Genomic DNA, 13,729 nt, shown 5'->3' on the forward strand with positions numbered 1-13,729 from the left:
TTTGGCTTTCCCTCTACCTTGATATTTGGGAATCAATCACTCATCAAGCATAAGTCACATACTCAGTTTTGGGGGCTGTGCCAAAACCAACCTGCACCTTTGGGGCTTCTGGGCGTGAATCTGTATTCTAAATATATTGTCTCTTTAGGACCTAAAAACTATGGTCTGGAAAAGGAAAAATAAACTCATCAAGAGTGGAAAGATCACAAGAAACAATTCACTGGATGCCCCCCCCTTCTAGTTTGATGCACAATGTATGCTGTTATTGTTTCTCTAGATATCAACAGAGAGTAACTCAGTTCTGTTGAGGTAGTCTTTGCAGGAGCATGGGTGTAGGGCTGGATTTCATCATTCAAAATTAGAGAGACATCTGAGCAGTCAACACTTCTGAGGCTTCTGCCAGCTATGATTCAAAGCATCCTCCCAGTCTGATTGGGGAATCTTACTCTAATTTTAGTAATCCCAGAGATGGCAATGAGAGAATTGGGCTGTGGAGGGTGCACCTGCAGAAATGGCTGTAGCTTATATCTGCATCTCAGAAAAAAGGGGAAAATTATGCATATATTACAAGAAATAGACTGAGAGGAAGCAAAATTGGATTAAAAAATAGGAAACAATTTCAAATAGTCTGTTCAAAGAATGATGTTGATTACCTAGATTATTATGTCAAAGAAAAAAGATAGAATTCTTTGTTAATTCAAACTCTGTGTATGATTCACTCCAAACCTGAACCTTAATTCCTTGACCACTCCTCCAGGAATAATGTCATAAATTCTGTCTCCTTTGGTCACAACAATAATCCTGCCACGGCCAATTACTGCAAGCTCTCCTATTCTCGATTTCAATGACCCTACTCTACAGACACCACTAGCCATCTTTCCAACTTGCTCACTCTTTATATTTCGTCCTGACTTTAATGATCCTCTGATCCCACTCAAGCATTCCTTGCAGTGCTTGAAGAAAATAATAATACGGAGACATCAGATCTCCAGCCTCAACGGCCAACTTTCACACTGCATTTCTCTAACCCACTCTGTCTCCCTCAAGTATACATGCTTATTTCATACTTGTTCTTCTCTCCTCATACTTCCAACTTCTATCCTCAGTCTCAGTCTATCATGTTGTTTCCTATTTGATCCAGAAAATAGAAGCAATAAACATAGCATTTTATGATCACCTTTAACCAAATCAGCTCAGCTATTTGTATCCATGACTATTTCCTCTGCCTTTTCTTCTTTTCTTACAGAAGCGTCTGGCACCCTTTTAAGGCCAGCCCTTCCATTTGTGCCCTAGATCCAAACTCCTTTCACCTAACTAAAGACATTAATTCAGCAACATGTCTGATCGTCTCCTTTATCAATTTTTTTCTCACCTTATTATGTCAGCCTCATCAAAATACTAACGTGCCTCACATTCTAATTTAAAAAAAATTACCTTTTGACTTCATAACCCTCTCCTGTTGTCACCTTTGCTCTTCTGTACTGTGAAATGTTATTAAATCTGACTATACTAACTGTTGCCAATTCCTTTTCCCCTATTCTCACTTGGAAATAATCTAGTTTTTTTTTATCTCCACTATTTTATAAAAAGTAGTTTTTTCAATATTTATTAATTAGTGTTTTGATATATTTAATAATTGTTACCCATTCTTGAAAAACATACTTCATTTCAAAGACACTGTGCTGTCCTGATTTTCCTTCTACCTTTGGTCTCGTTCTTAGTGTTCTGATATATTCCTGCACCTTTCTCCTGCCTGGGCTTCATGCTTGGATATTCTCTGTTCTCTAGAAGTTCCCATTTTTTCTGGGGAGAGGAAAAAAAGTCTTTCTGACATCATACAGAATTTCTTTCTGCAACATAGTTACATACTTCTATTTTATACACATATACTTTATGTCTTATTGTGTCATTTTGGCCACATGGTAGCCAAAAGGTAACCTTGTTCATAGACTACCACAAAGACCATGGGTGGCATCAGTCTATTAAAAGTTATTGTATTTAATGTTTTTTGTAGTCAGCAGCAGCAATAGCAGAAACTTTGGCAAACGTCAACAGGGATGTCTAAATTTCAGCATCATCAACATTGGGATATGATAAATGGAGAGCTAAAACAGCAAACAAGGCAAATAGGAAATAAAGTGGCATCTAAACTAAGCATTAATTGTTAATAAGGGAGATACATTCTGTGGTGTCATAGGGCCAATGGGGACATATTTGATATCTAGGCAGGGACTCTTTCCAACACTATACAGTTTCTTTATTTTTATATAATTTGTATTTAGGCATCTAGAATTGTATCCACTGGAATTCTGTAGATTAGATTTTAAATCTCAAAATGCCAAATCAATATGAATTTCTGGTGATAAATGTAATCTCTTGATCAGCAGATTTGGTTTTACACTGAAGACTGCTATGTGTGATGTTCTACAATGTTGAATACTTGATCTAAACTCTTCCAAATGCTTCTAAAAATAGAGTACACATGGAGAACTTTTACAGGTTAACTAGGACTGGCTGTGGATGCCTACCATCTGGTCCTACAAAGCATGGATAGATTAGTTATAACAGCAGAGAGAATGAAATGCTTTACACAATCAAATGGGAAAAAGGCAAAAATGATCTGTGCACATAATCGATGTACAGTGTGGGGTAGACAGAATTCTGGCAGCCAGAGTCCAAAGAAAGATCTGTAGTAATTCTTCCTTTGGAAAGCTGCCAAATTAATATTGTTGGGATATTACGATGTGCAACTGGAAACAGCACGCACTATATTCCATTGGAGAGTTAGAATTTAAAGACTTTTTTTTTTAACTAACTATGGGTTTTGTTGGCAAGTTAATCAACTACACTGGAATTTGTAAAAATAAAGTAATAATATAATAAATATATGTGCAGTCTTTTCTATGTCTGCCAACCTAAGAAGTATGAATTAAGAAAAAAATAGGAAATGAAAAAAAAGTAAGCTGAAGAACAACAGATGGGTTTATAGTACTTAACAATTTTGGAAAAATTAGTATTTTCTGACATACTTGAAAGAAAAAATGATGATGCAGGAAAAGGCAAGATAGTTTTTATGTTTCTAAGTGAAGTATACATCAAAGATTATATAAACCAGTTAACAAGGTTCGGAGAGACTTCCAGAGAAAATGAAGATACACAAAAAACAGAGAGAAAGAAGAGGAACACCAAGTTAAAAATGAAGGTACATATATAAATTCTTTTAGCCTCTAAATATGCTTGTTAATAAATTATTCATAAGTTTATACTTTACAAGTCAGACACATCTATAAAATACATAAGAACTGTAAACATATAAAAAATTAAACCAAAAGAACACAAGGTCATTAAAAATGTATGACAGATCCAAAAATAAAAGAAAGAAAAATGACCAGGAAAATATCTGAGTAAATTAGTTATAAAACTAAGGAAACAAATAATAAATAATTAGTTTCATAAGTGTGGTCAATGAAAGTTACTTCTGATTGTAGACATAGGAAAAATTAGCTATTCTTTCTGATAGCAGTTTCAAATAACCAATTTACTTCAAATAACAAGATTTGTAATGAATTCAAAAAAGAGAGAAAAATGGCTTTATGTTCTGCTATTAAAAATTTATGACAACTACAGTATCAATTTGTTAAGCTTTATCTTAGGGGAATCATCTGAAGGGAAATATATAACTAAAAATAAATTCAAATAGTTGAGATAGTTGTACTTATGCTCAAAACCTATGTATAGTCTCCTAACAAATGGAGAAATGTGTGTAATTTAAAATGCATGTCTCTCTTTTTTTACTTTTAAAAAACTAAAATGTTTAAGGTGTCTGAACAGGTTTATACCATTGTTCCTGAAGGGCTAGAACAAAGAACCTTTCAAACATATCATATCTACAATGCATAAAAGGAGGTGGAATATGGATGTAGTAGGTTATAGTAGAGTGAATATTCAAAATAGCTAATTAGTGGCTTTTGTAAATTTTGGAAGTAGGTATGGAGGCGTGTGTATGCAGAGTCCTGAAGTCAAGATACAGGAATGGGAAAAAATAGATTCAAGCACAAGGAAGTCAAGAATATTTTCAATGATGATGGCTAATGCTCATGATGGAATTTTCATGATCATACCAGATTTGTAAAGGAACTGGTTCTCCTTATTATAATCATAATCGTACAGTCCTCAACACTTGCCTTCTGTGAATTAGGTAGATCCATGTTTTATATTCTATCTTCTGTGTTTAGTAGTCTTCTACATATTTTTAGAAGTGAAGCCTGTTCCCCCTTGTCCCGACAATTTCATGCTGGAAACCTAGGAGCTGAATTACTCCAGTTAAAAGGTGGGAGGAAAACTTTACTTAAAGTCAACTGATTATAAATGTTATACATCTCCAAAATGCTTTCACAGCAACATCGCGACTAGTGTTTCACCAAACAACTGAGTACTACTATCTTGCCAAGTGTGACTTCCCATCGCAGGGAGATTTCTTTTATCTTTTGTGTTAGGAACTTATAGAAGTGTTGACAGATATTTTGAGAAGGCAAAAAGCAAATTGTGATGGTGCGGATAAATGACTGAAGCCTAGAACATCTAAGGCAAGCATGGAAATGTACCGTGTACCAGGGGAGGTAAAATGGCTGTATTCGAGAATCTGCACTTACCCACTTGCTACATGCTAAACTGTTAAAAACATAGACAAATGTCCTGTCTAAACATGGGTTTTTAAAGGGGCAGCAGAGATTGAGCTTCATTTCTCTGAGTCATTCTTTCAGCAAGATATTTTCAGCCAGCTAGTACAAGGTAGATAAGACAGGCCAACTTTTGTTAAACCACATTTGGATACCTAAACACATCAGCACTGGATAAAATCGGAGGTTTGTCTATAGAAGCCTTAGATCATGAGTGGAGGAGAGAGCAGAAGGATCTTTATCCTAGGGCCAACAGCTTCTGGTCTTAAGCACATACCCAATTGCTGTGAGGGAAGCATAATGCCCTATATCAATATCTGGTTAAAATTAATATCTGATCTGTCAGAATATCCTTCTACACCGAAGAATTTGTCATAAAAATGACACATTTCATTTCCTGTCTTTACATGACAAACACCAATACCTTGTTTATCAAATATGTCTTACTATGAAAATTAGGAATTATTTGAATTTGTTATGAAGACAATGTGCCAAAATGGCATTACATTCCCTGATGTTTAGTAATGCCTCTTTTGCCTTTATAAAGAGAACAATTTGACTTAATCCACATTTTTTTTTTCAGAGCATTCTGGATACTTTTCACTCTTCAGGGCATTGAATGGCACTCAGTAAAACCAGCTTGATGTTTTCCCTTTGTATGGTCTTGATCCTACATTAAGCTATCTCATTCTGAAGTGTTGAAGATTTGTAGTATATTTTTCAAGAGCATACTGTGCTCCTTCAGTGGATTCAAGTCTTTCTTTACTGCAGAAATATTTTATTTTATTGTATCTTGAAATACGTTTTATTTTCAGTTTGTATGGCTTTTTTCTTCAGACAACAAAATTGATTGCATTCACGATCATATTGTTCAATGTGTTTCTGATCTTATTCATTTGTTACTTCTAAAGATTTCACCACAGTAAAATTTTGTTTTATTTTATTTTATTATGTGTCTTGTTATGGGTTGGGTTATTTACTATTAAATATTTTAAAATCAAACAAGACAATTAAATGGGTCATTTCTTTTTTCTTTTTTGTCTACATGCAGACAGTTGGTGTTATTTTCTGCCCCTTTACTATTCTTACATCTTACTTTCTTACCAAAAAATAAAAAATAAAAAGAAAGAAAAAACCTCATCATTTTAAAGAAAAACCTTATAATGAGGCAGGGGAACTGAATTTTTAAGATTCAAATAATCTTCCCTCTAATTGGGTTATCTTGTACCTCCTCCTGCAGCCAGATCTATGCCCATTACTAATGAGTTACAGTAGTCTGTGGATTATGAAGCACCCTATCCCCAATCCCACGCTATGCCCAACTCCAGATAATGAGAACTGTTTAAACAGCAAAAGCTCCCTAGGGGCAGGAATCAGGAGTTTTTCTTTCAACTGATGAGAGCTGCTGGGTGGGCAAGACAAATTGAAAAGTGCTGGCAGTGACAAATGAGGAAGATGAGAGGCACTGCCCTGTGTGAGGTCAGCTGTGACTTTGGGTTCAGATCGCAACTAGGTATCATGCTAGGGCTTATGTTTACCAGTTTATTATGAAGGTTATTATGAAGAATACAGATGAATACAGATGTAGAATACAGATGAATAGATGCAGAGGGCAAAGTATGGGACAAGGGGCTTGGGGGTGAGCAAGGAACATCCCTGCCTTCTCTGGGCACACCACCCTCTAGGACTTCCACATCTTCAGCAACCCAGAAGCTGAGGTAAAATTTTGTTTTTTACTCTTACGTTTCTTTCCTGAGTTCTACCCATCTCACAGTTAACTTGTATTTTCTGTGTTGTACTCTAGCATCAACACTTTGAAATTTCTTTCCTGTTTTCTTACTTTTCTTTCTTTTTTTTAATCTCACTGTCTTTAAAAGAGAACTCCTGGTATATTTATGATTTCTGGTAAATGAAGAAAACATTTTCTAAAACATTCCTGTATTTTCAAAAATAATTCATCTTTATATCACTTCTACCTGCATATTTCACCCCTCTCCCCCTCTCACTCTTTTACCTTGATCAGTAAATAGGTCTTATGATTTTCTAATGGTTATAGCTATTGTGTATTTTTCCTGCATCATAAAGTATGCCAAGGGAAAGAACTATACTTTTGCTTCAAGTTTCTGGTCTTAAACACTTTCTCATCAAATCTGTGAGATTGCCCTGGGACATTTTTTAACTCTGTTTTTAGTATTGATGAGGTTGAAGTGGCTCACTCTAATCCCCATTATATAAAAGGTTGTTATGACTATTATCTGGTATTTGCTATTTCCTATTTTCCTTTATTCTGCTTTATTTTTGTCACTTGCCTCTGATCTGACAGAAGATGCAGAAGGATGTACCATGATCTTGGTTACAGACTGAGAATAATGTAGCTTCTTCAGTATAACTACATTTTGTTGTTCTTTTTGGAATCAAACAGAGTATCTATAGGAGTATATAGAACAAACTGAGTATCCCTATTACCACACCTCACCCATGTGGCTAGATTTAGTTACCCTAATCACAGGTCCACTGACCAGCCCATTCAGCATTGTGTAACTTACTTTTGGGGAAGGAAACTTTCTTACTGAGGTCTGTGAAAGTATGTATTGTTGCTCAAAATTCTGTTTTTGTTTCCAAATTCAAAATATCTGTCAAACAAGTTTCTTGGTATCCCCTTTACCACTGTGGGTGAAGGTTTATTCCAAAAGACAAATGTTTCTCATTAAAAAAAAAAAAATTATTGTGGCAACTTTCACTGCTTTAATAGAAAAAATGAATAAAATGACATTGTTTGATATTTATCCAGAATTAGCACTTTACATATTTATTTGTTTGTTTATTTATATGTTGTCTATACAAATTTCAAGCTCCTGAAGGATGAAATTTTATTTTGTTTCATGTGCTACACCTTGTGTCCCTCAGTATGTTCTCTATGTCCCTGGTATCCAAGGAATATTTGTTTTAAGTTTAAATAGGATTTATATCATTTAAATTGCTTTATTATATCCTTGGTCAGTAGGTATAAGAACAAAATTGAACAATTTACTTTATGGTTTATAGTAAAAATGTATATTGTTTACACAAATCTTAAGATTCCCAACTCAAAATTATTTATAATATTAATCAAATAGGTTTTGGTCGTAATAAATACATACAGACAGGCAACAGAAATCTTGAAATGACTACAATCTTCATAAAGCAATGGTATATAAATTATTATTTTATTATGTTGTATGGATCTAACATTCTCCCTGATGGTCCCTTCCTAAGTGACAGGTTTGTAGTAAACAGCATTATTTTTTCACATTGCTGAAAACAAATTCTAAGTATGAATTTTAAAGTTTCCTTGAGTGGTTAGCTTGACAATGCTTGAAAACAAGCGTTTCTTCAGTCATAATGACTTTAGACAAGAACAGTTAATTATTTTTAAGGAAAAAGTCTGTTTGTAGATTTAAGGAATGTAAAGTTTGAGTAGTTTTAGTAGCATAACATTTTATTAACAAAATGTCATATGTAGATTGTTCTTCAGAAAGTTTAAAATAGATCTGATTTTTCTGTATTCAACTTTATTGTTTTTCACTTACATGACTAAAATTTCACAAATTAAAAAAAAAAGTTGCTTATATTTATTACCCTCACTGTTTGTTACTTCTGGCTGACATAATTCTTTACAGCATCTTGGGAATGTATAGGATGGATTATGTTCCAGGATGTCCAACCTGGAAATATTTGAATTTTCTGGCATTTGTGAGTCCCTCCATCGAGAACAAATATAGCTGCATAGTATCCTATTTCCCAGGAGTTGATTTTAAAAAAAATTATTATTATTATTAGACAGAGATGGGGTTTTGTTCTGTCACCCAAACAGTGGTTCAATCATAGCTCATTGCAGTCTCAAACTCCTGGACTCAAGTGATCTTCCTGCCTCAGCCTCTCAAGTAGCTGAGGTTAAAGATTTAAGCCATCATGCCCAGCTTAGACTTTTCAAATTAGTATTTTATCATTTTTCTACTTAATTAATTTAATTCTTATTTTCATGCTGTGTAAATAAACAAAGCATGGAAGAAATGGAAACCAAGCACGGAAGAATATGTTAGAGCTTTAATATATTCATTTTGGAAGATAGAAATAATAAAGTAGCACACACAAAGAGACACTAAAGATTTTTGAGCATAGAGAAAAATTTAGGAGAAGAAAGAGAAGGCCTCCAAGTTGAGAGGAGTCAGAATAAAATCAACTCTGCTGGCACCCTGATCTTGGATTTCCAACAGTCTGAACTGTGAGAAAATTTCTTTCTTTTACTTACGTCACCTAGTCTGAAGTACTAAAACTATTCCCACAAAGCTGACAAGAATTGCATGCCAGGTTCTGCACAGAAATATAGTTATAATTAAGCATTATTCAGGCTGTACTTTGGCCCACTTCCTTGTTGTAAAAGTCATGTAAAAGCACAAGATACTGACCATTTGTATCTCCATTATTCCTATAGATAGGATTTTTGATGTTAGGGCTATAAGACGGTTAAAAAATTGATTTTCATCCCCATTGTTCTTATAGACTGGCTCTTTGACAATAGAATCATAAAGCTTTTGTTTAAGGATTGCCTAAGATGTTTTTCAGACACCAAATTCCAGCAAAACAGCTGACACCAATCAGTTTGGAGACCCCCACAGAGAAATTGGTTGGACATGAGAATACAGCTTCTTCATCTCCCTCTCCCAGGGAGATGCACTTTTCAATCAATCAGTAATCTTCACATTTAGGCCCACTCCAAAATGCTTAAAAGATTTAGCTCCAGACTCCTCAGGGAGATGGATTTAAGGTTTCCTCCTATCTCCTTGTTCAGTGATCCTATGATTAAACCTCTTTCTCTGCTGCAAGCTGGTCTCTTGGTATATTGACTTGCAGTGTGGATCAGACAGTGAACCTCTTATGGTTACAATATTTTGTTACGGCAATCCTGGCAGACTTAGCAAACAAATACACCAAATGATTGCCTAGCTCTATAATTATTCTTATGTTTTTATACTTTGAATTTTCCAACAGTGTTTCCTCTGATTTCCCATGCCCTGGGAATCTCATGATTTCTTTGAAGAAAGAAATAGAAGTTGTAAAACTTTAGTTTTCACCCTGTTACCATCTAGCTGTGTGATCTCATGCAATTCAGTTAACCTCTGTGCTGTAAGGTCTAAATCTATCAAGTGAGAAAAATAATGTTGGGCCAATCTATTCCAATTACTGCTGTTTTTTCATGACATTTGGTTGTAGTTGTTAAAGTTCTTGATAAAGTGTTCTAAACGTATGCACCATGTCTGCAATGCCCTCTCACCTTTCTGACATTCTCCATTGTCCTGAGTTCTTGAGTAGGCCCTCTGTAACAAAAGCTAACAAGAGAAAAACAAGCAATTTTATCAATATGTGTATCATGCATGTAATGTAACTGATAGAGGAGTACCCAGAAATGTAACTGATAGAGGTGGCTTAGAACTCTGACTTATATGGCATTTTCAATAAGGAACAACAAATTTTTAGAGAAATGACAAGATAAAAAAAGTATCTTGAGTCTCTAGGGACAGCAAATTGTAGGAAAGAAAATATGTATGGAAAACTAGTGTTAGATAAAGGCTAATTAATGAAATGTTATGTAGGTTCTTCTAGTGCTGTTTGCAAGCTATTAAGGGTCTAAAGTTGTCTCTGGTAATTAACTTTTGTCCTTCTTTGAAGAAAGAGGAAGTGGGACACTTTTGCAATTTTTTTTTTCTACTTTTAGGCAAATAGAAAAATGACAGAAGTTTTCTTGTATTTGCTCCTTCCTAGTTGCTTTCAGCTCAAAATGATCCTTATGCCAAAGTAGTATCTTTTGGGGTGGCCCATTTTTGCCACCCTTCACAGTCAATTACTCTTTTTTAAAACCCATTTTAAATATCACCTCATATTTTAGAACTTTTCCAAAGACCCAAAAGTGAATTAACTGTTTCATTACATTTTCTTCTCCTTTTAAAACTTTTTATTTATTACTATTTTGTAACACTTACCCTGTTGCATTGTAATTTATGTGTTTATAATACATTTTTAACACACAAGAATCTTACCTGCATAGTCGCAGAAATAGTGTCACGTAATTTCGTTATCAGTGAATCCCTGGTGCATCTGCACAGTCTGGAATACATTAGATGTTCTGTTTACAAATTAGGTAAATAAATGAAAGTGAATTAAATGTAAGAAACCTTGGGATTTAAAATTGTGATTTTCAAGAAAACTATTCAAAAAAATAAGGGATATTTATTAATATTTGATATTAAACTATGCATATTTTTCAATTTCTTTAAAAAGATAATATTTTTACTTATGAAGATATAAACTAAACACGTTAAAGATTTTGTTTAACCAATGAATCATTGAAAGAACAAGGCTTTCATTGATTTGATTTCACATTGATGAAATGATTGAGTTCATTTTTTTGAAATGGTTATAGCCATTTCAAAAAAAGAATACCAACAACAGACATATTTTTAGATTAGAAATACTGACATGAATGTACAAATGTGTGGCAAAATTGTTCCCCTGTTCCCTCTGTCACAGGGAGGAATAACTTATTCTTCCACTAGACATAATTGATTTGCATGTCTATATACAATAATTATTTTGTTCTCTATCAGTCATCAACAACTTACAGTATTATAAAAAAGCTCCCATGTAATCAATGTATGGTTTTGCATTGAACCACAAATTACTGCCTACATTATAAAAGCCACAAATTGTCAAAGCCTAGCTGTATTTCCCTCTCCTCAGTGACAAAATATTGGTAAATATTAGCTGGAGGAAAATTTAAAATCTTTGGCTTTGTTGATGGAGAATTTTTCTGTGTATAAATACATTGGAATAACTATTTGAGGAAAATTTGTATCAAGAGATTTTGCAGGTAATGCCAGCAAGGTCAATGTCAGCTTAGATTAACTACGGCTTGGTATCTGTCAACCAAATTAGTGCTGCCTAGGAGGGAAGTTTAACCTGAGCACTCAACACTTCAGGAAGGTTTTCCATCATGAAACAGCAATTCTCTTCACCCCCTTTCTTCTCTCCAAGGTCAAAAGGGTTTTTCTATCCCTGTTGGCTGATGTTACTTGCCAACTGGTTTATACCCTTTAGTAGCAGCTGACAAGTAACTTGTTGCCCACTGTTATTTTAATCTCTAGTGATGAATTACAATTCAGTGAAATTTACACAAAGCATCACATTAAACCTGTGTGAGTGTGTGTGTTACATAAAATTTTAGCATATGTAGGACACAGGTCTTTTCTGAATACACCATTTTATTATACTAAAATGTGGAATATTTTATTAAAAGGAAATTTAAAATGGATCTCAATTGAATTGTGACCTTATCACAGAATCCATAGTTGAAGTCTATTATGCAATTGAATGAGAAACTTAAGCAGATGTGTATTCGCACAGTTCTGACAATCTTTCCCTAGATGTTGAGCAAAAGAAGAAAATTTAAGAATATTTTATTAGATATCGGTCATGCTTTAAAAATGTTCCATAGAACTGAAAGGTTTTGAGTATTTTCTATTAATGATAACATAGGAGGGCCTTGTAATTGTTGACTTCTTGCAACTTGTAATTGTTGCCTTCTTTCTTCATGTAAGTGGCAGTCATGGAGGTGCATTCTACTTCTGCAAGAAGTATAGTTAGCTGAGAGGCTCCAGCTGAAGCACCTGCTGGATTCACTGCAATGTTGTAGCACAAGTCTTGCTCTTTCAGAACAGTGCCAGCCAGACTGAGAAGGATGGTCTTCTATGACCTGGCTACTTTTTTCCAAATGGGGACTCTTCCATGAAAGAATCTTTGGGCTTTGCCCTTTCAGCTCTCTGGGACATTCTCAGATCTGCTCTGCAGTCAAAGGTGCTTCTTAGCCAATCTGCCTCGCTTCTGCCTCTCCTTTCACATGTGTCAAACTTGAGTAGTGGTCCTTAGGTTTTTCATGCTGAATGTCTGCTCCCTTTCCTCTATCTTTCACTGATGCCATCCCCAATAAATATTTTACACTTCCATTTTAGTGTAGGCATCTGCTTTCTAGAAGATCCAAACAAATACAGTGTATTATCTACAAATAGAAGATAGTATTCATATCATTACTATGTATACGCAAGCACACACACACATATGTATAAATTTCTCTCTCTATATAGAGAGAGATTTTATATGTTTTCTTTTGTATCATTCATGAGGTAGATTAGTCTATTTCCATAATACAATTAAAATATTTTAGACTCAGGGATGTATACATAATTGCCTATGCTTTCAAGATAACAAACATATGATTACTGTAGTCCCCACTTATTGAAGGCATTACTTGCCACAGTTTTAGTTACCATAGTTCAACAATAGTAAGTGAAACTTTTCAGAAATATACATCCCATGATTTTTAAACTGCATGTCATTCTGAGTAGCATGACAATATCTCACCTGTATTAGTCCATTTTCATGTGGCTATAAATAACTGCCTGAGACTGGGTAATTTATAAAGGAAAGAGGTTTAATTGATTCACGGTACCACATGGCTGGGGAGGCCTCAGGAAACTTAGGATCATGGCGGAAGCCACCTCTTCACAGGCTGGCAGGAGAGAGAACGAGTGCCAGCAGGGGAAATGCCAGACACTTACGAAAAATCTTATGAGAACTCACTATCACAAAAACAGCATGGGGGAAACTGCCCCCATGATTCAATTATCGCCAACCCGGTCCTTCTCATGACATGCGGGGATTATTACAATTCAAGATGAGATTTGGGTGGGGACACAAAGCCAAACCATATCATCACCCCATCTGGCTCCGTCCTACTCAGGAAATAATTTATCTTTTTTTCTAGCATTTCCGTACTGTGTATACTACCCATTCATTTGTCACATAGTAGCCTCTCAGCTATCACATGAAAAACAATATAAACAGGGTTCAGTACTATTCATGGTTTCAGGTACTCATTGGAAGTCTGCAATGTATACCCCATGGATAAAGGTGGATAGTATATATATTTCATAACGTTAATCATTGTAGGTTATATA

The sequence above is a fragment of the Pongo abelii genome, chromosome 14 (assembly GCF_028885655.2).
Source record: "Pongo abelii isolate AG06213 chromosome 14, NHGRI_mPonAbe1-v2.0_pri, whole genome shotgun sequence".
NCBI classification, from domain to species: Eukaryota; Metazoa; Chordata; class Mammalia; order Primates; family Hominidae; genus Pongo; species Pongo abelii.